This window comes from Saccopteryx bilineata, chromosome 6 (genome assembly GCF_036850765.1).
Source record: "Saccopteryx bilineata isolate mSacBil1 chromosome 6, mSacBil1_pri_phased_curated, whole genome shotgun sequence".
Lineage (NCBI taxonomy): Eukaryota > Metazoa > Chordata > Mammalia > Chiroptera > Emballonuridae > Saccopteryx > Saccopteryx bilineata.
The window spans coordinates 89,258,932-89,284,888 of NC_089495.1; the positions used below are offsets into that span (position 1 = coordinate 89,258,932).

Below are 25,957 nucleotides of genomic sequence, written 5' to 3' on the forward strand. Positions count from 1 at the left end.
GAGAACCCCCTTTAGTAATTCCTGGAGTGGGGGTTTTCTGATGATAAATTCCCTCATCTTTTCTGTATCTGTGAATGTTTTTATTTCTCCTTCGTATTTGAAGGATAGCTTTGATGGGTATAGTATTCGTGGCTGAAAGTTCCTCTCTTTCAGGACTTTAAATATTGGGGTCCACTCTCTTCTAGCTTGTAGAGTTTCTGCTGAGAAATCTGATGATAATCTAATGGGCCTTCCTTTATATGTTGTATTCTTCTTTTCCCTGGCTGCCTTGAGAATTTTTTCTTTGCTGTTGGTTTGTGTCAATTTCATTATGATATGCCTTGGAGTAGGTTTGTTGGGGTTAAGAAAACTTGGAGTTCTGTTTGCTTCTTGAACTTGAGGCTTTAGTTCTTTCCACAGGCTTGGGAAGTTCTCATCAATTATTTGTTTAAGTATGTTCTCCATTCCATTTTCTCTCTCTTCTCCCTCTGATATACCTATTATTCTTATGTTATTCTTTTTGATGGAGTCAGATAATTCTTGTAGGGCTATCTCATTTTTTTTAATTTTTGAGTCTCTTTCTTCTTCTCTCTGTTGTGCCTCAAGTTGCTTGTCTTCTATTTCACTAATCCTCTCTTCTATCTGACCTGTTCTATTAGCTAAGCTTGTTACTTCGTTTTTCAGCTCGTGAATTGAGTTTTTCATCTCTGTTTGATTTGTTTTTATAGTTTCAATTTCCTTGGACATATATTCTTTGTGTTCATGGAGTTGTTTTCTGAGCTCCCTATATTGCCTTTCTGTGTTTTCTTGTATATCTCGGAGGATTTTTAGGATTTCTATCTTGAATTCTCTGTCATTTAGCTCCAAGGTTTCCAATATATTAAATTTTTTCTCCATAGATTTTTCCTCATCTAGCTGTGTTACCTCTCTTTCTTTGTATCCATGATATTCGATTTTCTCTTCCTTAATGGCATCTGAGGGTGGTTTTGTTGATAGTATTAATGAGATTTAATAAAGAATAAAAAGTTAAAAAAAAATAAAAAAATAACAAATCGAAAAGAGTTGTTTTTTTTTAAAAAAAATTAATAATGAAATAAAGAAAAATAAAATAAAATAAAAATTTTTAAAAAAAGGAAATTATTCCCCCCCTCTTTTTTTCCTCTCCTCTCCTCTCCCCTTTCTTGAGAAAATCTTGTGGTGGACTGTGAGTTATAACAAACAATGCCTGTGATAGAGGGCCTGAATTGGGGAAAAGTAATAAAGGGGCAAAAAAGAGAGAAAGAAAAAAAAAAAAAAAGAAAAAAAAAAAGGAAAAGAAAAAAAAAGAAAAAAGAAAAAAAAAAGAGCGTATGGACCCACAAAAAGCAAATAAGGAAAAAATTTGGGTCAAGAATAAAATGATTTGCTTTTAGGTGTTGGTTTTCTAAGAGTTATGATGAGAGGAATAAGAGGAAAACGGAAAAATGGGGGGACAAATTAAAAACTTACTATTGTATTTAGTGGAACAAGAACTAGATAATATGGAGAGCCAGGGATGGGAGCACTGCTAGTGAGTTAAAAAGGTGAAGTAAAAACCCCCCAAAATGCCACAAACATAGGTTTGAGTCCCAGATAAGATAATTTGTTTGTTATTGAGGTTTGAATGAGAGGAGATGTAAAGGAGAATGGAAGAAACTAATATAGAGGGAGAAAAGAAAGAGAGAGAGAGAAAAAAAGAGGGAACCACTAAAAGAAGAAAAAAGAAAGGAGAGAGAGAGAAAGAGTTAAGGGTTTTGGAGTGCAACCCTCATAGAGAGAAAGGAAGAGAAGAGAAATGATAATGGGAGATGTAACACTTATGGGTAGTGTAGTTCAAGGAGAGGAGAGAGTAAGACCGGTAGAGAGTTAATCGGCCAAATTGGAGGAGGAAAAAAAAGTATCAAGAATGAAGATAAGAGAAACAAACGAACAAATATAATAAAATGGGATAGGTTATAAAGTCTGCAGATTATTCTTGATTTTGAGAGGTTATCTTCTTGCTTTTTCTTTTCTCTCCCTCTTCCTGGTCGGTGACTCTGTACCCCGGGTTCTGCCCCTTTGGCACGCTCAGGTAGAGGTTTGCAGTTGATAAGTCTCTATGGCAATGTCATGTATTATGCTTTATTCTCGTTGGGAGTTGAGGCTCATTAGCATTTATAGGCTCCGACAGTGAGAGAGTCCGTGTTCCTGGAGCCTTTCTCCTAGTCTTTCCTTCCTCAATTAGTAGCCTGATAGTCCAGGTATGGGGTTGCTGCTGCCTCTGCCTGGATAGTAAGAGGCTCAAATTGCTGGCAACTCCCCACTCTATTTCCACTCAGCACAGGGCTCTGGGTAAGGCTCAGTCAGTCAGAGCTGCTAGCATAATCAGGTGTGCTTTCCGCCCACTCAAAGACCACTGGCTCTGCCACTCTGTCCGGTAACACAAGCGGGCGCCCACTTCCGGGGTGCTTGGAGGAAACTCTCACTCACTGTCTGCAACCAGGATATCCGGCCAGCAGTCTCACGCTCTGAGTGAAACCCCCAACCGCAGGGAAAAGTTGCAGCGTTGGAATTGAGTCTCGCTCCGTCCCCGTGTGCGGCTTTTGCAAGGCACTGGGGCAGCCCGAGATTCCGCTTTGGCCCACACAAAGGCCCCTGACTCTGCCCCTCTGTGCGATAACACGGGCGCGCACTGCCGAGGCACTCGGAGGAATCGCTCACTCCTTATCTGCGCGCGCACACCAGGATATGAGGCCGGCCGCGGTTCCCTCTGAGTAAAACCCTCACCAGCACGGAAAATCTCCACCGTTGGAAGTAGTTCTCACTCCCTCCCGTGCGTGGCTTTCCCAGGGCGCTGGGGCTGCCCAGAGACTCTGCCCTCAGCCCACAGAAAGGCCTCTGACCCTGCCTCTCCGTGGGGCAACACGGGCACCCACTTCCGCGGCTTAGGAAGAAATCTCTCTTCCACTAACTGCGCACCGACCAGGAGACCGGGTAAAATGGCCGCTCTGCTTGTCTTTCTTTGTTTGGGTTTGGCGCGAGTGTTAGCTTGTATTGCCCGGGTTGCCACAGGATCAGATTTTCCTCGGCTTGGATCTCTGAGCCACAGCCTGGTTCGGCCGTTTTTGCTGCGGCGGCCTGGATCTATTCACCCCCTTTGCCCGCCTCAGTTTCTATATTCACAGTTACCAGAGAAAGCCGCCCTGTTTAGGTTAGTGAGGAAGGCGGAGCATTTCTTACTCCCTATTTCCTTCGGGGTTTGGTTATATATTTAGCCAATTTTTCACTCAATCATACCTTTGGGTGTATTGCGAAGAATCTGGAAGCTCCAAGTATAGGTTTTTCTGTTTCTGGTTGAAGATCTTGTTGAGTTTTGGGGGAGATTTATCGGTATCGCTTCCTACTCCGCCATTACTCTGACGTCATCTCCTTAAAGGATTTATGAACAAAGAATAATAAAAAATCCCCAAAGAAAAATAATGCCACAGAATTAAAAATTGCATATAAATTATTTTTGGTATTAGCAAATGAGATATGTTTGGTGAGATTGACAGAGTATACTTAAATTACAGAATTCTAATGAATTTAGTTATTAAAAAAAATCTAAAGACAAATGTTTAAACTTCTGTTTAATATGATATTAAAATAGTTGCTCTACTAATGTACCAAGTTATAAATACCAGCTCGCTCTTTCAAGAGACCTTTTAAATTGACTCAAGAAGATACCTTTGATCTTTCTTTAAAAGTTACATGATCAATAAAATCTATGAGATTAAAGCAGGATAAAAAGGAAAACATGTTAGCAAAAAACACATAGTTGGACTCACACATTATTAATCTACTGAAGTTTGTTGAGATGATCAATGAACATCAGAAGGATGTTGAAGAGAAAAAGAAACAACTGCTGTTAAAAACTAATTATATAGTAGGCAGAGGACTGAGTATCCTTGCAAGAAAAATATCTCAGATAATTAGCTCCATTTTCTAGGCAAGAAAACAGGTTAAAAGATAAAATAAGTAGAATTCTGAAGATGGTTTATTAAATGGTAAAATTTAAACCAAGTTTGTGACTATTTGAGGCCAGCTCTCATGTTTCTTCCAATAAACAATAATTTTAATAAATTGAACTACAACAAACATGAAGTTAAAGAACCATGAACCTGGTTTCCCACATTTTATAACATCAGCAGAGACAAGAATTCACCTGTCCCCTTTCAAATTTCAAGGAACCTGGACAATGTCTGGGTGTCTAGCATTTTCCTCCTGAGTATACTGCTTAGAAAGTGGCACACACAATTTGGTATTATTTGTTCAATTATTATTCAATTCTAAATTTTTTATTGAATTATGAATTCTTTTATTTTTTATTTTATTCATTGGCCCATAAGTTGTTTAGGAGTATGCAGTCTAGTTTTCAAACAGATGGAATTTCTGCAACTATCTTTGTTGTTATTGTTTTGTTACTGCTTTTCTAAATGACTTTTTTTTTTATTGGATACGATCTATTAACAAACCACATTTTTAAATTTTGTGATATTTGTTCTATCACTTACCATATGGTCAATTATTTTGTATATATAGTACTTGTGAATGATAGAAATGCTGTATTTGACAAGTGCCGAATGCAGAATTGTATATGTGACCAAGTTTGTTAATCTCATTGACTAAATCCTTAACAATCAAACTACCATTTTATTTTTTTACTCTTTAATAAAAAAAGGAATACATTAAAAAAATATTCCACACCATTATGAAACTCTTCATTTGACTTTTGAGTTCTCTAAATTGTTCTTCAAATAATTTGAAGCTAATTTATTCAATTAGTCAAAGCTAATTAATTTAGGGTTGTTAATATTTTCAAGTGAATTAAAATTTCTATCATTATGCATCATGATATATCTCTGATAAAAATTTTAGTATTAAAGATTTTATTAATATATAACTATCACACTAAGTATTTTTGGTTATCACTGTATTGCTTCTCTGCTCCAAATTCATCTGTTTTGCCTGATTCGTGAAAATGAATATACGCCTTCTTAATGCTTATTTTTCTTTGTCAGTTGGCATTATGTTAAGCTTGGTTCATAGAGGTCTCTGGGGAGATACTGCAGGAAGAAATGGTTTTCTCCTTTTGCAGTCTCATACAACACGGGTGGCTTTTTCCTCAGCCTCTGGCTCCTATAATGCACATGCTTCTCAAGTGCCTAGCTCCTGCAAGACACAATGGTCAGCAAGACACAGTCACCAGGATCTCCCCACCACACCAGCATCTACCTTGCATTCTTATGTAGCAGAATTTCCCTGGTACACTAGCACAGTGGTCCCCAACTCCAGGCCATGTACCACTACCAGTCCATGGGCCATTTGGTACCGATCCGCAGAGAAAGAATAAATAACTTACATTATTTCCATTTTATTTATATTTAGGTCTGAACGATGTTTTATTTTTAAAAAATGACCAGATTCCCTCTGTTACATCCATCTAAGACTCACTCTTGATGCTTGTCTTGGTCACGTGATACGTTGCTGCTAAAATTAAACCCATAAACTAGCAAAATGAGTGAAAAACAAAATTCCATTGAAAGTTTTTTTGTGAAGTGGAAAAGGGCCAGTGAAGAGACAGAAGAAGAATCTACAACCTTGAAGAAAAAGAAGGCTTCATTTAACAGACAATAGCAGGAGTCCTACTTGAAGTATGGATTTATCGCAACTGGTGATTCTCGCACACCAAGGCTGCTCTGCATAATATGTGGTGACCTGCTAAGTAATGAGGCAATGAAGCCTTCAAAACTGTTTTGCCACTTGGAGACCAAGCACCCTACTTTAAAAGACAAGCCTTCTGAGTATTTAGAAAGAAAAAAGCATGAACAAGAAGGACAGAAACAATTACTGGTGGCCACTACATCAATAAATGCGAGTGCACTGAGAGCATCATACTTGGTGGCTAATCGTATTGCTAAGGCTAAGAAGCCATTCACCATTGGTGAAGAATTGATCCTTCCAGCCACTAAAGACATTTGTTGTGAACTTCTAGGAGAGGCTGCAGTTAAAAAGTTAGCACAGATGCCTCTTTCGGCTACCACTGTCACACGGTGCATTGAGGAAATAGCAGAGGACTTTGAATCACAATTGTTGGAAAGGATTAATAAATCACTGTGGTACGCTCTCCAGGTTGATGAATCTACAGATATTGACAACAAAGCAAAGCTACTTGTTTACGTGCGTTATCTTTATCAAGAGGATGTGCATGAGGATATGTTATGTGCACTATCATTGCCAACCAAATCCACAGCCGCAGAACTATTTAAATCACTGGATGACTATATATCAGGAAAATTGAAATGGTCTTTTTGTGTCACATATGCACAAATGGAGCTGCTCCCATGACTGGAAGGATGTCTGGTTTAACTATGGGGATTAAGGAGTTTGCACCTGAATGCAAGTCTAGGCATTGTGTCATTCACAGGGAAATGCTGGCTAGCTGCAATATACCACCGGAACCTAACAGCATATTGAATGATGTCGCTAAAGTTATTAACCACATCAAAGCACACGCCCTTCACTCATGCCTGTTAGCGCAGCTTTGTGAGGAAATGAACGCGGAGCACAGACACCTTCTCTTATACACAGAAATAAGATGGTTATCCCGAGGGAGGTCCCTGGCCAGAGTGTTTGAAATAGGAGAGCCGCTGCAGAGATTTCTCTCAGAAACAAAGTCACTGCTAGCAGCACATTTCAGTGACTAGGAATGGGTCGCAAAACTTGCTTACTTGTGCGACATATTTAACCTCCTCAATGAAGTCAATCAGTCACTTCAGGGGAACATGACAACTGTCTTCAAGTTGGCAGATAAAGTAGCTGCACTTAAAGCCAAACTGGATTTGTGGGGACAATGCGTGAACAGGGATATATTTGACATATTTTAAACATTTGCAGGAATTTTGGAAGAGACTAAGCCCAAGCCTTCATTGTCCCAGCTGGTGCACGATCACCTGTATTTGCTTTAACAAGGATTTGAATGCTACTTCCCAACCACAAAAGACCCACAAATTGGCAAGGAATGGATCTGTGATCCATTTGTCAACAAACCAGGTGAATCCAGCGTGTCTATGCAAGAAGAAGATCAACTACTGAAGATCGCAAATGATGGCGGCCTTAAAAATATGTTCGAGACTACAACTCTGCTGGTGTTCTGGATTAAAGTCATGGCAGAATACCTCGAGATCACCACAAAAGCACTGAAAACCCTGTTGCCGTTTCCGACATCCTATTTGTGTGAAGTGGGATTTTCTTTTTTATTTTATTTTATTTTTATTTTTAAACTTTTTTTTGTTGTTTTTTTTTAAAAGATTTTATTTATTCAATTTTCAGAGAAGAGAGAGAGAGAGAGAGAAAGGGGAGGAGCAGGAAGCATCAACTCCCATATGTGCCTTGACCAGGCAAGCCCAGGGTATCAAACAGGCGACTTCAGCGTTCCAGGTCGATGCTTTATCCCACTGCACCACCACAGGTCAGGCTTTTTTTTATTTTTTAATCCCTCTTTACTCCACTATACTGTGATAGTTATTAATTTTTGACAGTAAGCTTCCATTTTTTAATTATTGTATGATATCTCCTGATTGGACCCAAACCAATATGCCATCATATAAGTCATTTAAGAATGCCATAACAAAATACTATAAATTGGTGGCTTTGAAAAGTGGAGATTTCTTTTCCCACAGTTCTGGAGGTTGGAAGTCTGAGTTCAGGATGCAGCACGGCTCGGTTCTGGAGAGAGCCCCCTTCCCGGCTGCTTTCCCACCGTACCCTTACATGGAGGAGAGAGAGCTCTGGAGGTTGGAAGTCTGAGTTCAGGATGCAGCACAGCTCGGTTCTGGAGAGAGCCCCCTTCCAGGCTGCTTTCCCACTGTACCCTTACATGGGGGAGAGAGAGCTCTGGAGGTTGGAAGTCTGATTCAGGATGCAGCACGGCTGGGTTCTGGAGAGAGCCCTCTTCCCGGCTGCTTTCTCACCGTACCCTTACATGGAGGAGAGAGAGCTCTGGAGGTTGGAAGTCTGAGTTCAGGATGCAGCACAGCTCGGTTCTGGAAAGAGCCCCCTTCCAGGCTGCTTTCCCACTGTACCCTTACATGGGGGAGAGAGAGCTCTGGGGTTTCTTCTTGTTCTTATAATGATTCCAGCTTCTTTTTTTTAATATATGTATTAATTTTAGTGAGAGAGGAAGTGGGAGAGAGGGAGACAGAGATGGAGATAGGAACATCAATCTGTTCCTGTATGTGCTCTGACTGGGGAATAAATAAGCAACCTTGTACTTTGGGATGATTCTCTAACCCAGAAGTAGCCAACCTTTTTATACCTACCACCCATTTTTGTATCTCTGTTAGTAGTAAAATTTTCTAACCGTCCACCGGTTCCACAGTAATGGTGATTTATAAAGTAGGGAAGTAACTTTACTTTATAAAATTTATAAAGCAGAGTTACAGCAAGTTAAAGCATATAATAATAATTACTTACCAAGTACTTTATGTTGGATTTCTGCTAAGTTTGGCAGAATAAATGTTTATAAAATAACTTACTACAGTTAAATTTATCTTTTTATTTATACTTTGGTTGCTCTGTTACCGCCCCCCATGAAAGCTGGAACGCCCACTAGTGGGCGGTAGGGACCAGGTTGACTACCACTGCTGTAACCAACTGATCAACATGGCCAGAGCAGGGATCCAGTTTTTATCATATTAGGGTTCTTCTTTATGCATTCATTTAACTTTAGTTACATCCTTAAAAGTCTTATGTTCAGTGCATACACATAGGGGGATGTGGTTAGGACTTCAACCTGAGAATTGAGGGCAGGCATAGTTTAATTCATAGCACCATAATTCCTTTAATTCATATTTGTCTAGTGTGACATTTGAAAATAATTTAAATTGAGAACTTTATATACACTTTGAAGAGCTTTCATTTTATCTAGTCTAGCAATAGATCTTTACATATGTTTAAATATTTTGGGGTAGTGTAAATTTACCTGGAAACGTTTATGTGGGGATTCCTTTTGGCCTAATTTTAAATTTTATTATTCCAAAAAAATTTTTTTTCCTTTATGCGCTTGGTACTTAGGTACACTCAATCAGAGACCTGTCTTAACTAAATTGTAAGGTAGGGATATGGAACTATGCTAGTAATTTTAGTTCACCCACATTAGTGTCTGATTTTATTTAAGAATTCTCTGAAGAGGTTTATGGACACCAGAGCTAAATAAAGCAAGCATGATTCTATGTGACAAGAATTTACTCCAAGTTCGGCCAGTTCGCTCACTGATAGAGCATCGGCCTGGTGTGCGTATGTCCCGGGTTTGATTCCCGGTCAGGGTACATAGCAAAGTGCCCATCTGATTTTCCACCCTTCCCCCTCTCACTTCTCTCTCTTTCTCTCTCTTCTCCTCCCTCCTGAAGCCATGGCTCATTTAGAGCAAAATGGCCCCAGGCACTGAGGATGGCCCCATGTCCTCTGCATCAGGTGCTGAAAAATGGCTATGGTTGCAACTGAGCAAGGGCCCCAGATGGGCAGAGCATCACTCCCTTGGGTTTGTCTGGTGGATCCAGGTTGCGGAGCATGCAGGAGTCTGTCTCTGCCTCCCATCCTCTCACTAAGTAAAAATAATAATAAATCAAATTGAAAAAAAAATAATTTACTCCAGTTCAAACAATTAGGGGTTTCTTTTTGTTTATTTGTTTCTGTTTTTCAGATCTCCTTCATAGATCTGGAGTTAAATCTGGAATCTCTGGTCATAACCAAATCAGGATGTTAGATCCTGTGCTTCATACAAATGGCTCATTAAAGTCCAGATTCTAGACCATTAGGGAGTAACATGTACTTTCAAAGGGTATTTAGTTTTAGTGTTTGTTAATTCTTCCAGATTAGAGTCTTTCTTGAAGGTTTTACTCTGACAAATTTTTTCAATTTACTATCAAGTCATTCATGCTTCAAAAATATCTTTGTATTTTATCTCACTTTTTTTTTTTTTTTTTGTATTTTTCTGAAGCTGGAAACGGGGAGAGACAGTCAGACAGACTCCCGCATGCGCCCGACCGGGATCCACCCGGCATGCCCACCAGGGGCGATGCTCTGTCCCTCCGGAGCGTCACTCTGTTGTGACCAGAGCCACTCTAGCGCCTGGGGCAGAGGCCAAGGAGCCATCCCTAGCGCCCGGGCCATCTTTGCTCCAATGGAGCCTCGGCTGCGGGAGGGGAAGAGAGAGACAGAGAGGAAGGGGTGGGGAGGGGTGGAGAAGCAGATGGGCGCTTCTCCTGTGTGCCCTGGCCGGGAATCGAACCCGGGACTCCTGCACGCCAGGTTGACGCTCTACCACTGAGCCAAAGGGCCAGAGCCTTATCTCACATTTTAAATGTGCTGTAACACTAGGAATTTATCCTACTGCTTGTCCACATTTTATTCATTTATTTTCTGCAGGTAATCTGTATTTTATTATTTCTTCTACATCTCTGGTTTTTTGGGTTTATACTATCTCACCCTGATTTTTCTTGATGTCTTAAACATTTTTTACCATGTAAATATATTTTGAATACACCCAACTTAACTTATACCTTATATATTGCCACAGATTTTTAAACCAATATCTATCTGTCTATCTATCATCTATCTATCTATCTGTCATCTATCTATCTATCTCTATCTATACCTATATAAAGATATAGATAGATATAGATAGATATAGATATATCTATATATTTGAACTCTTAAGAGATTATAAACTGCTTTCTATACCAAATCTCATCTGGTTCATATTTGTTGCCTTGGGGATCAGTCAAGTATCTTACATGTTTATTGAACGAAATTGAATTTACAGCAATATTTGTCTATTTGTTTTTACCCCAAGGCTTCATTCTGAATAACCAGAACAAAGCAATGAATTCTTATAGTTGTGCTTTAAGATTTAATTTTAAAATATTGTAAAATAGAAAATATAAAAATACCCAGGGATATATTTATTCAACTACTAACTCTTCATAAACTACTATTAAAAACTGCATTTAGGGATACAATTAATCAAGTAGACTGAAGAAAGATCCACTATACTTTTATAGAATCTTTTTTATCTTCTGATATCTGCCTTTGAATATGAAATCCTAGGAAACAAATCATTAATTTTTCAAATAGGATCAAAAGACATTAAAACTGGAATGTGTGTGAGATACCTAATTCAACCCAACCATTTTAAAATTCAGTGAAGAGAGCATAAAGTATTTTGAATGCTATTCATCTATATTGAATACCATTTACTGGTATTCTAAAATATAATATATATATACACACATATATATATAATATATATATACACACACACACACACACATATATATAGATATATTTCTTTTTTTATTATTATTTTAGAGAAGAGAGAGAAAAGGAAGGAAGGGCAGGAAACATCAAGTCTTAGTAAGTACTTCTCATATGTTCCTTGACTGGGCAAGTTTGGAGTTTTGAACTTATGACTTCAGCATTCCAGGTCACTGCTTAATCTACTGTGCCACCACAGTGCAGGCTATATTTCTTGTATTTCAGTGTCAAATATGATTTTTGCTACTTATGTTGATTTTTTTCTGTTACATTGTTTCAAACAACCTGATCTATATGTGTTATTTAGTAGTACCCATATTCTTTTCAGTTTTAACCTATAGACACACTGCAAAAATGGTTCCATAAAAGATGGAAACATCTTCATTTCTTGAGTGTAAGGTTTGGATTCAGAGCGACTCTGGGTCAAATAAGTTTGTAAATATGATATATATGTTTGCTCACTTATAGTTTGCATTGGGTATGGGGGACAGGCTGTAAGCAGGCAGGGTCCTTATAGCCTAAGGCTTAGTTTTAAGACTAAGCCATTCCCACCCTTTTAATACTAAGATCTTTTTAAAACTAAGCTTTTCCCCAAACCCTTGACTGTTGCATGATGTGGGGTGGTGCACTCTCATGAGGAATCCCATTTTCCCTCAGATAAGTGACTTTGTATCAGAAACTAGCTTGTTTGTATATTGGATTAAAGGTTTTGATTTCTACACTATAAAACGGGGCAGACCGGGAACTTGCTTGCTCTTGGTTCCTGAGATTAGTATTAGAGAGGAGAGCAGACAGAGGCCACATGGAGGAGGAGAGAAGCAACCAAGATGGTGGAGTCCTGAAGGAGAAGCCATTTTGTGCAGAGAAAAGGAGATGGGGAACAGAAGTGAATAAGGCTGGTGAGGTAGAAACCTTTGATTCTAGAAAACTCGGACAAGTCAGTGGCTTTGGGAGTCCTGGATGGAAAGGGAAGTGTTTCCCCACTGTGTGTATTTCTTGCCCGCCAAGTGCAAGCTAGGATTAAAGCTAATGGCCCACCAGTTCTTGGCTCCGTTGTTTCATTACCATCTGTCCAATCAAATGCGAACCTGCATGGGCCAGGCAGCTGTGATGGTTACTGCCGCTATCGGCTTTATATTTGGCATAGTCTGTGGCAGGATTTGGTACAGTTTGGTACGGAGCCACCACCACCTTTGAGCGGTGGAGTAGAGGACTGGCTGCTGTTAGGGTTCCCTATGACTGTCCTTTTAGGAGCCATAGGCTGGCTGACTTTTACTTCCTCTAGGTAGTCAAGTTCGACTGTCTTCTCAGTGCTCCACCAGGGCCGTGGGCCGACCCGGCAGGGCTGATCCAAGGGCCTCACTAAACCATCCAAGCTAGTACTAAAGATGATGGCCCACCAGTTCTTGGCTCTGTTGTTTTATTGCCGTCTCTCCGAATCAAATTTGAACCTGCATGGGCCAGGCAGCTCTTATGGTGGCCTTGGTTACTGGCTTTACAGTGACTTTTAAAATCAGTGCCCCCTTTAAAACTAAAATTCCCGTTGCCCAATTTCTTACCCAGGCTCAAAGCAGCACATTTTCTACCCCCACTCTGAGGTTGTAGTTAATGGGCTTGCTATCTCTTGCTTAATGGCTTCCTGGCCTTCATTTTGAAATGTAGCAAAAAGTTTATCATTTCAAAAGTTAGAAAAAGCTTACATTGGAAAGGTACTTGACAATTAGAGAAGTTTAAGATCACAATAAAACCCAGGTTATAAACCCAGAGGTGCTTTCTTCTGATAGCAGTCTTCTAAGAGATCCCCTCCCCCCATTCCAAGGACAGTACAAACCAGTGGGAAGAGAGCAGATGGCTTGCTTGAAGTCTTGGCCTGCCCGGCCTGCCTGGGATTCTTTGGACCAGTGGAGACCTACTTTTGAGCTGGGAGATAAACAATTTGGAGAAACTGTGGTACCTTTCCAATCCACATACAAAAACATATGATTTTGTACCTATAGAGGCAATGACATCAGCCACTTTTTCCAAGACCCCTGATTAAACTAGAGGTTTAATCAGCCCCTACTCCAACCCTCCCTGGGGCTGACATAGCTTGGTCCATCATGGCACACTTGCACCCAAGCATTTTAACTAAACAATCCTTTTGGAATACGCCAGCCTTGTGTTTTCAGTTCGGCCTCCCGGGTGCCCACCCATAGACCCGGGAAGGGGCTCAGCCTGTCAGCCATCTTGTATGGGATAAGGCAATTGGCTGGAGATCTCTCCAGGTCAGATCTAGTCGGGGGTTTGTATGGACCTGCCAGTTGCCAAGAGAAGCTGAAAGAGGCTTTCCCCTTCCCCAGTAAACTGGCCCCCCGCAGCTTTAACTGAACAGTGAGCACTTCCTTAGTCTTAGATAAAAAAAGCTTACAAAGATGTTTTCTCCCTACCAAAGTGATTTTTATCTTTCTAACTTGTTTTTACTATTTATGTTTAAGTTCTTCACTTCTCACTTTTAATGCTTGTCTTGGTCTTTATTAGAGCCTTGGGCTCTGCTTTATATTATAAAATATAAAATATAAAAATACCCAAGGATGTATTTATTCAACTGCAAATCCTTCATAAACTACAAGAGAATGTTATGAATAAAATTTCAATTCAGTATACCCAAAAAGTGAACTAAGCTTCCATTTTAACCCTTTTCTTCTAAATGTTTAATTTCTTTTTCTAAAGGTACAAATTTTAAATTTTTTATCAATGATTTAATTTCCTAGATAGTTTCCATATTTTCCTTTATTATTTTTCCTGCAAATATTAGTTTTCTATTATTTTATAATCATGATCTATTATATTTACAGAGTAATTTGCTGGGTATGCTATAGTCTCCCACTATTAATATAATGTTTTGTATCACTCATATTTCCAATTTATATTTTGTTCATTGCCACATTGGTAAAACATAGCTACATGGTTTTATAGAACCTTAATATCTGCTCTTATTATCTAATACCATTATTCATATAGTTTATACATGTATAAAAACCAAGAACTTATATGTTAGGAATTTTAATACAGCCACCAACACAAGGAAATAAAATTCTTAATAATTAAGAGCATATATTTAGAGAAGCATAAGATTGTTTTTCCAGAAGAATAGAAAATTAAGTGTCTAGTCATATTATTTATAATTAAATGTGGGGTTTTTGCCAGTTGCAAGAAAAAGGTTATATAAATCTAAATGCTCTATAATAATTTTAAGTGCTTCATTTCTTTTATCAATAACTAGTTTATAGTAAGTTGGAGTTAGCTATTCAAAAGAATATGCTTACTTTATAAAGATGAAAAAATTGCTTTTCCCAAGGAAGGCTTTAGTCTCTCTACTCCCTAAATAGGTGCCTCTGTGCGTTCTAAAATATTCATAAATATTGTGCACCTTTTGCATTTGAGATTCCCAGAGAACCCCTTCTCCAGATGAAATCTTTCCACTGCCTCCATGGCTTGGACAAGCTTTAGAACTTTACTCTAGAGCTAAGTTCTGCAAGAATCACAGCTTAGCCCTGGCCGGTTGGCTCAGCGGTAGAGCGTCGGCCTGAATGGCCCGGGCACTGGGGATGGCTCCTTGGCCTCTGCCCCAGGCGCTAGAGTGGCTCTGGTCGCAGCAGAGCAGCGCCCCAGAGGGGCAGAGCATCGCCCCCTGGTGGGCAGAGCCTCGCCCCTGGTGGGCGTGCCGGGTGGATCCTGGTCGGGCGCATGCGGGAGTCTGTCTGACTGTCTCTTCCCATTTCCAGCTTCAGAAAAATACAAAAAAATAAAAAATAATTAAAAAAAAGAATCACAGCTTAAATTTTATATTTTACCTAATAGATTCTTAATCTAGAATCAAATTGCTTATACCAAATTTGTATGAGATTATTATTTCCATATTGCTTCCATCCTTATTAGCAATTAAGCAAAATATAACAATAAATATTAGACTCTCACTTTCTTTTTGGACCTTCCGATCTAAACAGCTGAATTTAACATAGGAGTCCATGAGATAAGGCTTTAACAAAATAAATAATTCCATAGAGTGAGTCTTCCCTTATGACATAGCAGCACTGATCTACCTGGAAGTCATATGGACAAGAGGCTAAAGGAAATAAACAAATACCCAAACACATTTGCAAAAAAATTAAGAGACAGGCAAAACCTGCAAACACCGTATTTGTTTAAGTCCTACTGAAAACATCTGAAATAAATAAACATGGAAAGACTGACAGAAAGTTACAAAGATGAAGTTAGTTAACTCAAGGAGAGAATAGGTGTCCTGGCATTTGAACTTGTCAAAAATATGAAATCAAACATATTTCTCCATGTTGAAAGTGAGAAAATTCTGTATAATATGAATCTAAGTATATCTAAGACAAAACAATGTTTAATACAAACTGTGCCAACCAGGATTCATTCAATAGACATAAAATTTGAATAGAGAAATTTTCATATAAAGTATTATTAGCTATAACAGAGGTGTAATTTTAAAGATAAAATAGAACTTAAAGACTATCTTAGATCTGAAGAACTCTTCCCAAAAGAGTCTTCCTCTCCAAGCTGGGATTCAAATCTCTTTGAAGAAGTTGTGGTTGCTTAGGCCAAAGCTGGTTAACAGTCACTGAGCAACTCAATACACTTAATAAAAATAGGAAGATTATAAGAGGAGAAGGTGAAAAGAAGATAAGTTCATTGTTATTTTATGTTTAATGTTTTATGTCAAAGAACAAATAAAATAAAAACCATATATACAAAATTTAATGATTAATATTACATATAAATAATTTGAAAAAAATTAGAGGTTAATAAGAGAAAAGTGAATGCAAATTAATTATATATTTATATATCCTAGGACATCTAAAAAATACAATATGTTGAAAGTGTTATCCTCTCCAAAAAAATATAGCTTGTTTTAAATCTTGCTAGACAGTATAATACAAAGAAAATAGTATACATACAAAAATAGTAAATATGCAAAACTTACATATACATGGAAATATCTGTGCATTATGTTTAGTATTTTAATTTTTATACTATAATTGAACAAAACCAAATAAATAACTCTTTTTAATAGATTTAAATGGTTGCAGATTATCATCTTTAAGGAGGTATATAGTTGTGTTCTTCATAAGATAGTTTCAATACACTATCATGCCACTGGCTTTTAGGTAATGCATTAGGTGATGAGATTTCATAACACATACCTACTGCTATATGGCCTTTGCCGGAGGGTAAGTCCCTTATTTGAATTTGACTTTATAAGTAGACTGCTGCCAGGAAGGGGCTAAACTTGGATTGAAGCATCATTCTAAAGAAGGAAAATAATAAAGACAGACTCAACTGTGTCCCATTCAACTGATAATTATGACATCTGGCAAAAATAGTGTCTCACTCTTAAAAGGTTCATATCATTACTACAATTATGATAATATCTTATACCATTCTATACATGTAGGTTATTAACAATCAAGAGGACTAGACATGTTAAAGAAAAAACTTTTTCTCTAAAGTTGGCCACAAAAGACTAAGCAGTTGAAACACAATGATTTTCAGGAAAGAATTGTAGAAAATTATCCAAGCAAGGCTATTTGTTTTTAAGACAGATAATTAATGAACTGATCATTCCAATGTGTTTTAGGATAGTAAAACATTCATTAATCAATCATATAACCAGAAGTTTATGGGATATTTAACATGGGATGAGTTCAAGATTTATTCAAAATAGTTAAGATAGATGAAATTCTCTTTCAACACAAAAGTTTCATTAAGATAGAAGAAACAGGTAATAAATGCTCATTTAATAATATACTTTTAGGTATGATAAGTATAATAATTAAACCCATTGTATCCATCAGTACTCTAAAGATTTGGATTCCACTCCCAAAAGAAGTCATTGAAAATTACCTAAAACACCTCCCTAGCCAGTATCTATATGACTCATATCCTCTCATTCCCTTACATAAAAATGAGGACATGTAACTGAGTCATAGTTAGTGAAGTGCACATCTACATGCAGTATGCCACCTCTAAGTTAGAGTCACACAAATGCCATGCAGTCCTTTAAGCTTTCCCTTCCAAAATGATCGCTAAATGTCTCCTGACACTCTTAGCAGTGATGTGTTAAACAGTGCTAAGGCTTCATCACCTGAACGCCAGAATTCATTATGAAGAGAAGACTACCCTGCCTCTTTGCCCTGGTACTATTTGGATTTCATGTGATGAGAAATAAACATCTATTGCATTACATTTCTAATACAGGTAAGTAGGTTGTATGTCAAAACAGCATTGCATTCACAATATGAAATATAAAATGGGATAAAGAATGACAGGAACTGGTGGTAGGTAGTTAAATACTGATGCTAAGGTAAACAATAATGATGTTTCTAAGAAGAACATATTTGAGCAGAGACATGAAGAGTGAAGCAACAACATAACATCTATTTTAAGCATATTCTTTACGAATATTCTGGGCAGGTAATCAGCACCTGAAATAGAATACATTTAAACAACTTTAAGAAAAAATAACAAAACAAAATGTCTAGTGCAGAGGATTAAAAGGGTATTTATTATGAGTTTGCTAGATGAGCAGAGCAAGACATAGTCCAAGTTAAGAACATGAAATTTTTGTTTAAGAAAAAAACTATTTGATTCATTTTGAACATGAATACTATGATATCATTTTAAATATCACTATATTACTCCAAGAGAGCAAGAGTGAATTAATTCAACCAGTTACATAGATATTACAGTTACCCAAGTGAGAATATTGCTGACTTTGCTTAGACTGGTAGTGATGAAAATAGTAAGTAAGGTTAAATATTGATATATTTTGAATTACTTATTGATCTATTGGTCCATTTATATTATTGATCTATTATTTGTGCAGTGAGTGGGAAATTAAAACAATCCAAGGTCATGTGTAGATTTTTTTAATTTGAACTATGATAATATGTAGATAGTCTTTATTAAGACACTGAAAATTTGTAAAACAGTTGAGATTAAAATAAAGGAAATCAAGATTCTGTTTTCAGAATTTGTGTTACCTCTGTTAATGTGTATTTCGGGTACACAGTACACAATACAAGAGGTAAAACCTGAACATATAAAATCAACATTGGCACATAATGTGTAAAATTAACAGTAGCAAGTTAGTGCTATTATTATAGACAGACATGGAAGAAAAGAGGTCATTTCAGGAGAAGGATTATGAACCAGCATAGTAGACTGAAAAGGAGCTGACAATGAAGTAAGCAAGAATCAAGGCAAATGAATGGATACCTGAAGCCAGGGCAAGAGTTTTCCAAGAATAAGGGAATTTGAGTGGATTGAGTAATATAGAGAAGCTAGCTAAGGTGATAAACAAGATTTTGCCATTGAATTTAGCAAGTTGAAAGTATGGATGGACCTGGAGAGTATTGTGCTAATTCAGATAAGCCAGTCAAAGAAATACAGGTACCATATGGTTTTACTTATATAGGAGATCTAATGAGCAAAATAAACTAAGAAACAAAATAGAAATAAACTAATAGATACAAAGAACAGACTGACAAATGTCAAGGGGAATGGGTTTGGGGGCTGGGTGTAAAGGGTAAAGAGACTAAGAAAGAAAAGTTCTTAGACACAGAAAACAGTTATGATTATGGGAGGGAGAAGGGCTGGCAATAAGTAAAAGGGGGTAAAACAAGGAAAAATAGTGATGACAGGAGACTTAACTCGGGGGATGGTAAATATGTGGTGCAGTGGACAGAAGTGGTACACCTGATACCTATGTAATTTTATTAACCAGTGTAACCCCAATAAATTCAATTAAAAAATAAAATTAGGAAAGAAAAATTTTTTTTACTGTATGTTAAATAGAAAATATTTTAAGGATTAAAAAAATAAGGTTTTGAGAATGTTTTAGAGTAAAAGTTTATCCTAGTTCTTGTGGATTTATGAGTGAATGGTAGATGAGATGATAAAAGTGAGTGAGTATAGATAGTACTAAGGAGTATTTTTGTAAACAAGTGCTGAGGAATGAGGCACCTGGAGAAGAGAACACAGAAACCAAGAGATTATTTTGTCGTTTTTAAGATGTGAGATGTACACGTTTGTATACTAATGGAAAGACGCTCTAGAGCAGAAGGAAAAAATGATGAGGCAGGAAAGAAAGGGGCAACTACACAAGCAAAGTTTTTGAATAGGAAAATGTAATAGGATATATCGCGGAAGTAACTGCCATGACTTTCCAATTGCAGTTCCTTCACTGAAACAGGAGGAAAGTCAGAATACGGGTGAAGAGTTAGGCATGACAGTAGACTTGGTGGGAAGAAGGTATGTATTTGTCTTCTGAGGTTGTTAAAGTTTCTATTGTGACCGAGAGGAATAGGAGAGAGATGTGGAGGTCTAAAAAGAGAAGAGAGAGATGTGGAATAGCCACCTGGGAAAGAGTAAAACAAATTTGCCTAAAAAATGTGGAAGAATAGCACACACAGCTGACTAGCCATTTGGAATCTGGTCTTGAGTTTAATACCAGCAAGTTTCAGTCAGCAAGACTGTTTTGCTCCTGATACATTTACTGAGTGGGAAAAGAGCTGTGTTTATAGTAAATAAATAAAGGATATGGACAGTAAGATGATGGATCAGAGTGTTTGACTCGGTTCCATCAGGAATGATTTGAAACACTGTGAAGTGGTGATGAGAGGAAAATGCTTTAAATTAAGATATTTTTGAGGTAGAGAAACTATTGGTCAGATCTTCAAAAACTGGAGCCTATTAAGCAATTGGTACATACAAGGATATTTTTCACAAGGCAGGCTAGAAACATAGTAGGGTAACCAGCTTGGCCCCTGTTGCCTTCAGACCCATGCCATGAAATGGTGAGTTTTCAATATTATTAATAGGAAGACAGATAAGAATGAATATGAATTCTTCCTGTCTTACCAAGGACATTTCTCTTAAAAAAAAAAAAAGGAAAAACTATTCAAGCTTTTAAATACTTCTCCTGAAATTGATTTTAGGGTCACATCCATCCTCCTGTTAAACTATAAAGCACATCAAGTAACATAGTCATGCCTGATAGGGTTTTTCACTAAGGCTGTGGTGGCAAACATCATTGTCTTTTGAGATTACTTCAGATATGACAGTCATTAACTTTGTATGTGTATCCAACATATTAATGTGACAGGATCAATGTATGATACTGGGGTTTGCAATGTACTCACTAAGGACAGAAAGCTCAAATATGCCTTTTCTTAGTCTTTAAGAATGATAATGATATGTATGTTCAATTCAAGATGTTTAGTAATCAAAATATCTCATATTTTTGTGTTATTAGTATTTGAGTATCTCTCTAAGAAATATTGTTATTTTTATAAGAGATATTGAATCATTAGTAGAATTTCATAAAAATCCAATAATGTTATTGGTTTTGTTTTATATTCATTATATTCATTGCTATTTCATTATATAGAATGAAAAATTAATCAATTGAGTCATAATCTTTAAATTCACTTGGATGTAGTCTGACATTCTCTATAATAAATCTGATGACTTTCTTCTGAAGCTTGCAAACTAGATTGGAGGAGGAAATAAAAACAAACAAATAAAGAAGTAGACAGTGTGTAAATACCACTGTACCAGACTGTGAAATTTGAGCACAGAAACATGAAAACAAGTATTATAAGCTTTCCAATTAAATAGGTATTTATGAAGAATAAAAAAATTGAATGAAATTTGGAAAATCAGTTATCAAATTTTAAAGATGAAAAAGGATAAATGGCCATATCATTAAATTATACTATCAAATTAAAGAAACAGAAAATGAAGAAAAACAGGTTAAGTGGAGAAACTGTGTTTCATGGATATAAAAATATTTTGAAAAACCTATATTTTTACTTTTATTTTTCTTACTGCTTCCCTTTCAACTTTGAAATTTATCTTGTATATAAGAAAATTAAAACAGAAAACAAAGAAATTTTTCTACTATCTCAGGAAATAAAAGCTAATTAATTATTGCAAATCACACTGAAAAATATGCTCTCAAAGATAGCAGTTCATTTATTTGAAAACCTTATTCTGTATATCATTCTTATACTCATGGTTCTTGCATTTCTCTACTATCAAAGATTCACATAACTTCAACATTCTTGAAAATAAGAATTTACTAGTTTATTTCTTTAAAAAAATAAAATCAGCAATAAGAAATAATAGAAGTTCACATATGCAATGAGTTGGTTAAACCATAGTAATTTTTGTCCCTTTTTAAAAATCTCATAGGACAAAAAGATGATAAATCAAATCTATACCAACAAAAGCATTTAATTTCAGCAAGTAATTTAAAAAATTCCCTAGCTAGTATAAAATGCTTCTTTGGGGAAGTGACTTTCAAACTACAAGAAGGAGTAGTACCACAGAGAGGCCATAGAGATTTCATTGTTAGTTATAAAATAAACAAATCCTTACAGAATGGATATGTTTTTATTCACTACTGTGCTTATAATGAGATTGAATTTAATTCCTTGTGTACTAATTGTATTAAACTGTGTATATAAAAGTAATGGAATAGGGGTGATTTGGGATTAGGAAATCAAAATTTGGGGGAAATAATATAAAATTAATATTAAGTTCTTGTATGTGCATTTCTTTGACTCTCTAAAGAAAGTGAAACAACAATAAGAACCTTTTAAACAGTAGTGAAAATAAAGTCAAACTGAAGTTACAAGTAACGATATATTTATTTTAATTATTTTATTTGTTTTGATTTTTATATTTATTTCATTTTGGTCTTAGTTTTAAATTTATCTAAAAAATATTCAAGTCAAATACAAATAAAATCCTTACTTAGAGTGTGGGCTTAATAAAATAAAGTCTCATTCTACAAGATCTAGTATACATACAAAGTGACATATAATAATCAATAGATACATTAGTGCTCTGTAATAAAAAAAATTAAGAAGAGGAGTCTGCATTATTAGAGAACCCATTGTATAGATTCCACAACTTCTTTATATTCAAATAAAATTTACTAGATAAAATCTAAGATGAGAAGGTTGTTAGATTTAGTTTTATAAGAAATTACTCTTTAAATCTCCTGATACTTAATGTCAATACAATATATTGTAAATAAACTGAGAATACCTATTATATCTAAAGGGTTATGTCTTTTAGTTTTTTGTATCCCTAACAGCAGTTTAAAGAATTATTGATTGAGATCTTAGTCATTTATACATAAGCATAAAGTTTGGAGTCCAAAATGATCTCCTTTGCCCTCTCAGAAAACTCTTCCTACAATAATTATTCCTTTATGTTCATAAATACCAGTTAAAAGCAAACTATCAATTACTCAACTTTAAAAATATCTACTGAATATTTTATGTTTACCAATATTTAAGAAAGCTATAAAGCATAAAGTAAAATTTCTTGTGGAACTAAATCTCACAACCTTTTTATTTATATGTATATTAATAGTTACTTTCTTTCATTAGGTTAAAAAAATGTATACAAATAAGAGGACCAGTGTTTTATAAGAAAGGTGGAGACATATAAATCTTTAAAACTGTTCTATAAGTCAATGTTTTTCCATATAAAAATTGAAAAATATTTTTAATTTGAATGTATTGGAGTAATACCGGTTAACAATCATACAGGTTTCAGGTGCACAATTCTACAACACATTTTTTACACCATATTGTGTGTTCCGCCCCCCAAGTCACGTTTTTGTCCATCAGCATCAACCCCTCTCCATACCCTCCTCAACTCTCCAACCCCCCCCATCTCCAGTAGTCTCCATACTATTATGTATACCCATGAGTTTTTCCTCTCTTTTTGTCCTTTTTTGCTCAATTCCTCCACTCCCTCACCTAACCTCCCCTCCAGCTGTCAGCTTGCTCTCTATGAGAGTCTGTCCTTATTTTGCATGTAAGATAATTATACATGCTGCAATTCTTTTTATGCTTCTTTGTAAATACAAATGCTGAAATTATTTTTACTTTAACTGCTTTCATAATAAATATTTTAATTTTTCATCTGTCTGTGCAATATGCTGCGTATGTGAACAAAATGGTCACACACACACCAGTTTCTTTTTAATGGTTTTATAAATAATACCACCAACACACACACACACACACACATGTGTATAAGAAAGTTTTTTTTATGGCTCTTGGTAAATGCAATTTTATTATTTAACTCTGGATACACTGGAAATGTAGCTGATTTAACCCCATATTTCCACTTCTCTAGTACCCATCCTCCCACCCTTGGAAGGACCTAGCTGTTGTTCAATGATGCATCATTGTGATTAGGTCCCCTGCACACAAAATTTCTGGGACATTTGGCTGCATGTCTAATTGCACTGGAGGCTTTTGGCAGAGATGACCAGATCAGTCCTTTGACCTGCAATGATGACCTCTTGGTTTTGGTAAACTTGGCTTGGGACACTCCTTGGAATTGAGCAACAATGTGGCTTCCATTATTGGCCATATTGCTAACTTCAAGAAAGATGTGCTGCTAAAGCAAACCAAAGTGGGGAGAATCCCCTGATTCTAAAAGATGGAATATGGAAGCCATTCAGGCAAACTTAATATCAGAGAATGAAGGTCTTAAACTCTTTGTAGTGACTTAGAGCACAAGTGTGAAACATCAGTGCTTCAAATAAAGCAGCAAACTGCTGCTTACTGACATCAACTACAACAGAAATGTATAAAAATTCTTATAGGGCCTGACCTGTGGTGGCTCAGTGGATAAAGCGTCGACCTGGAAATGCTGAGGTCACTGGTTTGAAACCCTGGGCTTGCCTAGTCAAGGCACATATGGGAGTTGATGCTTCCAGCTCCTCCCCTCTGTCTCTCCTCTCTCTCTCTCTCTCTATCTATCTATCTATCTATCTATCTATCTCTCTCTCCCTCTCTCTCCTCTCTAAAATGAATACATAAAATAAAAATTAAAAAAAAATTCTTATAGGAAGACAAATGGTGCGAAAGAGTTAGTTGCTGAAGCTACAGTTAACCACTCGGTAAATTCTGGAGCTTGCCTTGTATCATTGATTCCTGCATGACCTTCCCTGGCTTATGGTATCAACTATTAGATGTCAGCTTGCAACTGAAAAGACAAGGGCTTTGTTGAATTGATTTCATCACAACAAGAAATAAATAGGTTGTCCAATGAAATTCTAAGACTTGAAGCTGAATTTAGCCATCGGAGACATTTGCTCAGACTTCCATAGTATGAGGAGAAGACAGCTTTGATCACAATGAAATCTGTAAACTGTAAAATACTATAAAGGAACTTGAAAGAAAAAAATAAGGAAATTGATGGCCATCATCTTGAAGTAGCAGTATTATAGAATGTTCATCAACAGAAACTGGCAAAAATAAGTCATAAGCATGAAGGGACAATGAGTATGGAAAAAGATTAAAGAACTGGAAAATTTGTTACAACCGATGGGTTAGGAATCGGAGTAACCAATAAATCTAAAATCTAAAAATGAAAAATCTACCAAGATCAAAGAACTGAAGGTTAGAATTGAATATATAAATTAAAAAAAGTATCTTCTGCAGAAAATGAGAGAGATATTTAAGTGAGAGAACAAAATGAAATAAATGAGAATAAACTTATTGACAAACTTAAAGGAAGTTCTGGACTCATGAAAGAATTGGATAAGTGTACTCCAACCTTAAGGAAAAATGAAATTATACAGCAAACCATAGACAGAAAAGACACAAGTCTTGCATCCATGAATGAAGAAAAGAGTCATCTCAAAGAACTGAAATGAGTGAGAGAATAATAGAGTCTAACTGCACCTAGAGTTGACCCTAAAACATTATACACTATCGAAAAACTAGAATTTGAGGTATCTCAACTGAATGTAATAAAAGGTAGTCTTATGGAGGAAATAAAACATCATCAAAAGATAGTGAAACATCAAAAAGAGAGGAAGCTGCAGCAACTTCAATCTTTACAAGAGCAGAAATAGGAAATGGGTGATCTTCAAAACCAGCATGAACAAATGAATATTAAACACACTCAGCTCTTTTCAGTGTAAGATGAGAATTTTCAAAATACAATTGGAACAAATCAAAACCCAGTTGTTTGGAAAAAACCAGTACATTCAAGCATATCATTCTGATATTTTTCAAGTAACAAAAGTTCAGGTCTGAATATAGAAAATATAAGTGAAAATCATGGATTTATCTAGAGCAGAAACTAAGAGATTACTGAAAAAAAAATGAGAATTAGAGATTAAACTTCTAACTGAAAAAAATATTTCTTTAGCTGAAAAGATCGATTAGTTGTTCAAAGACGAGATTGGTAAAACTAACTCAGATTATCCAGCAAAATGATTTAGAGATATGAGGTCTTCATGCTAGAATATTTTCAGCTTTTTACATCCAGTGGCAATTACAAATGCATGGTTTGGAAAGTGAACCAGCATTTGCTATTTTTAAATGAAAAGACTATAAAAAATAGCAATCCAAAAAAAATATTATGAAATAATAGATAACATTGTTGACAAAGACAAAGAACTTGTATAGCTGTAAAACAAAAATTTAAATAAAATCTGTCACTAGACTGGGAAATAACAGTCATGATATATTTAGAGAAAAAGACATTGAAATTTATGCATTAAAAATATATAGATAAC

General features: G+C 36.2%; 1 pseudogene; it reads left to right on the forward strand.

The window, feature by feature from the left end:
- The first annotated feature begins 6,868 nt into the window (after window positions 1–6,868).
- On the forward strand, window positions 6,869–25,764 carry LOC136309331 (thyroid receptor-interacting protein 11-like; annotated as a pseudogene).
- Window positions 25,765–25,957: the final 193 nt, after the last annotated feature.